The following is a 4,504-nucleotide window of genomic DNA, read 5'->3' as shown; positions in this document are numbered from 1 at the left end:
TATCAGGAATGGAGCTGCTACTCCTCTAATAGGTACAGAAAAAAGCTACAGAAGGGAGACACGTCCAGGCCACTGCTACAGCAGTAACACTGTGTCCTGATATCACACTTCTGGCCTAAATGGAAGCTCAGCGAGATCTGTGCATGTGTCAAATCCCCTTAACTCTAATGTCAAACCAAGTCTATTGTCATGTCAGACTACCCTTTTTGATGTTGACCTTCAAGGGTGTGCACACAGGGGCCGTTATTGGCATCTGTCTGAGGAAGCCAGAACATGTTCCCTCACTATAAAAACAGTACTGATTACAGTGCTGCTCATTAGCTATAATGGGGATACATGTGGAATTTACAGCATTGTGTAACAAGGTTAAAACAACCTCATGAATTCTAGTATTCACGCAACATTTTTTTCCCCCCCTGCAGTACTATTATTCATCATTAAGACAAGTATATCCAACTACACAGCTGAATATATATATAGTAGCAGGGACTAAAGTGGAATAGTAAATGTGGAGGGATAAGTGTGTGTGCATGTTGCCCCTGTTTGTCAATGAAATATTCAAAGACCCCCTATGCGCTCTTTAAATGCAGTTAGAGTACTTTCTGGCAGCAACAGAAACACAAAGTCTTTGTTTCATGACCTCAGTCTGTGTATCCTTTCCCCTCCTTTGAATCAAAGCCCCCACACCATCTTTAGCATTTAGAATTAATTGCACAGTTATCCTCAAATTAATTCCTAACTGTTTTACAACACACAGAGAGAAAAGGGCAAACCAATTATTATTCTGTTTTCACCTTACAGAGGGGGATATTATGCAAATCATCTTCTCTACATGAGAAGGAAAAGGGGCTTTATTTTCCTCAGCAGATGCTACCTAGACAGTCTAGCGTTCTGTGGGGGACAGGAAGTGGGGATGCTGTGAAGATCTGATCGCTCCACCTGGCTTCCTACTGACTCCATATCCAAGCAATAATAGAAAACACACTGATTAATTATTTATTTCAAGATATTGTTTTTTTTTCTGTATCTCATGCTCGACAACTAAGGTTAAAAGGAATGTTCCAAGTGCTGTCTGGAAGTATTTTACAACTTCTGTGCTTAAGAGGTAGAGGTGTTTCTTGATGGAAGACAAAGTCCCTTGGCTAGGCAGCCTTGCAAAAGGTTTTATTTGCTACTTTCCCAGGAAGTGAATACATACTAAGACAGAGCAGCGAGCCTGTGAGCCAGACGTCAAGATGTGGCTGACAGGATAGCCACGAGAAATGCTGGGTTTCAGAGAGGACAGGCGGCATCTCGCCTCCCTGGGCTGCTCTGCACTTCTGACCACAGCGAGTGTTTATTAATCTGAGACCTTGAGACCTCCGAGAAGTTGCTAAATAAAAACTAAAACAGAGACATGCAGCAAATCCAACTTCTTAACAGTCAAGAGCCATAATGCTTTGTGAGCTGATTTAAAACCATCTTCTTCTTCCAAGGTGGTACAAACAAAAGCTTTAATGAGCTGTAATGATGAGCTAAGGTCAAAGCACTTATCATCTTTACAAATCAGGAGAAGATGTGCGCATGGAAATAAGCTCCCATGAGTATCCATCATCACCTCAAAAAACTGCATGCAGTGGCACAGCTCCAGGTGCTCGAGCAAATTGGGCTTCCAATGTGGAATGGCTCAAACGTCGGCTCAATATTCATTACTCTCTCTGACTGTGATCTGCTGCAGTTCTGCGAGCGGGTGTGGGTAATTGTGTACCTCATTGTGCACGTGTTTGGACCAAACTTAATCATGATGTCAGGCTGTTAATAAAAGGTTATTAAAGGAACAAAGATCCAGGTTTTACATATGTTAGGCAGGGGAGGTCTCGGGAACTCCTGTCTCAGAGGTAAACATGGGCCCTCATGACAAATGATGCTCATGCTGAGATCAGATAGTTAACAAGAGATCCCCTTATTAACCAGGTCTGCATAGATAATTGGCACTTGAGCCTCACATTTTGAATCTGGCCTGAGTGGTGTCATTTATCAAGAACCTGAGCATGCTGTCAAGGCTCCATAATAAGCTGCAGTAACTGATGAATCAAGATTAAGCACTAGATTGAGAATGAAGGAGGAGAAAATGGGCTTCAGCCATGTTGCAGGGGGCTTTAGTCTAATATTCATAACATTAAAGTGGTGATATTCCTCACAGAGAGGGATTAATGCAGTTTGGAAATCTGGAGTGGAAAACAGCTTCAGCCCGACTGCAGCATAAAGAGTATCAGCACTGTGCATGGATCTGCAGTACCGATAAAGAATCCTCATATATTGTCATACAATAATGTCGCTATATTTTCTCTAGAAATTTCTTTTTTATGAGAAAATGTGTTGTCACATCAGGTTCCATGAAGATTTCCTGCTCTGCAAATTATTTTCTTTATACATATTTTACTATATAAATATAGTATGTTGGAGTTATATCTAAATTGTGCATTAATTATCCACCAATGTATTCCACAATTATCAATTCAAAGTGAAGCCATTGCTTGACTCTGCATCCCCGTGTCTGGAGCTGCTACGCTACTCTGTTACATGCGCTGCACACAAGCGATGACAGTATCTTAAACAAAGGCAGCTCTGTTGGAGAAACCATGTGATGAAACCATTTCTATTAACCCAGATTAACCCAAGCACCTTTTTCTGGATTATATTCTTGAGAAAATAACAATAACAATAATATATCAAGTACTCATGTTACTCATGTTTCACAACATATCTGGGGGTGCTATGCTGCTATTAACCAAAAAACAAAATTTTAAAATTGTTTAATATATATAATATTTATGACCCAAATGAGACGGTACTAGATCTAGCTGTTGCCTTAGTTTAAATAAATACTAAGTATCTCATTTTGAGCGAACCGTATTCGTCACACAATATCATTTTCATCAGCTAAACAACACAGGAGCTCGTTATGGCTATTACACCTGCACAAGTATATGAAGCATAATCATAGCATAACAATCTAGCCCTTCCCTATCATACCTTTTTAATGTGGTTATGACTGTGTGTCTGAGTGCACGTGTGTCTTACTGTTTATCTCACTGGTATATAAGTGCAGATAATTACAGATGATGGGCTGGTGATCAGCTGTAGGTATGGGAGCCACCTCAGGCCTTGCCCAGCCTTGCACCTCCACCACTCCCCTGTTCTGTCGGGCATGTTTGGCAGCGTCTTCTTTCCCTAAGTCTCCAGCTGTCCAGTGGGGTGCGCCAAGTCACAGCAGGAGTGCCTGCCTCTCCATCTATGGCCCATCTCTTTCTAGAAGTGTGAGGTGTGTGTATGTGTGTGTGTGTGTGTGTTTTTTAGGGGGGGTGGAGGGGGTCCTTGCTGTACTCGCATTACTCACTAGCAGATGGAGCATGCTGCCAGCACCCAGCATGTCCGCCCACACGCCCCTGCCCTGCCAGTTAGACCTCACGGTTGGAGGAGATGATGGAGAGAATCTGGGATCCTGGAGGGGGGTGGTGGATCCAAAGGAATCTGAGAGACAGAGAAAGACAGACAGAAGCCCAGAAGCTTACCTTCATCCCACAGGCCGATCCTCGGACAGCCCGACCTTAAATGGTAGTCTGAATCTCTCCTTGTTGGGTTTCTTTGCGAGGGAGCAAAAGGGGTGTGAAATGACAGCTGACTTACTTGGTTCTGTATGATCACTTTCACGTATTTCTGTGCTACTGAGTCTACAGGCATCTTTCTTAGCACAAAAACTGTAAGATGGTATTCATGCTGAGAATGCATTTCTAATGAATTATTATTAGGAATACCATTAACACAGTGTAATCTTTTCATAGTTATTTATGGAGAAGATTTACCAAACGAGCAAAGTTTGAGAAGCACCACGTTCTGCTACATGTCTTGTCTGAGCGAGCCCTAACTTACAAAGCAAAGAGGACCACATTTTACATCCACGTTTTCAGTTAGACAGCAAGTCGCGTGTTAAGAAACCTGACTGATGTTAAACTGTAGCAGAATATTTGTAACAACTGGCTGGAAACAATTAAAAAAAAGTGTTTCGCATTATATTAATCATTAGCCCTGGGCAAAATTTTCAACAATAAATCCTCATCCAAATATAAATAAGTAGAACTCATTATAACCAGCTGGTATTACTTTCATGTGCCCACAGGGGGCTCTAGTGTACCACAGATTTTACTGCTCAGAATCTGTTAAGTGCAGCTCAGAGACCAAGGCAGTGATTGTGTTAAGGGTAGACCTTTTGAACTGCTACGCTATACAATCGATACAAGCATTAACCAGTGCAAATTAAATCCAAAATGGGGTAAACAATAGTTAAAACAGAAAAAAAAATCATAATGTAATATCATGCAATGTCAAAGAGGTGCAAAAAACTTAAATTTCTGAGTAGATACATACCTTTCCCCCGATCTTTTATATATAAATATATATATAGCTGTGTGTGTGCATGTGTGCGTGCATGTGTGTGCGTATGAAATTCCAAGGAGGTGAACAG

This window comes from Aulonocara sp. 'chitande type north' Nkhata Bay, linkage group LG16 (assembly GCF_057382095.1).
Source record: "Aulonocara sp. 'chitande type north' Nkhata Bay isolate Kocher_YH1m ecotype deep benthic linkage group LG16, A_spYH_male_GT1.1, whole genome shotgun sequence".
Lineage (NCBI taxonomy): Eukaryota > Metazoa > Chordata > Actinopteri > Cichliformes > Cichlidae > Aulonocara > Aulonocara sp. 'chitande type north' Nkhata Bay.
The sequence above is the reverse complement of the archived record's forward strand: the minus strand, read 5'-3'. Positions refer to the sequence as shown.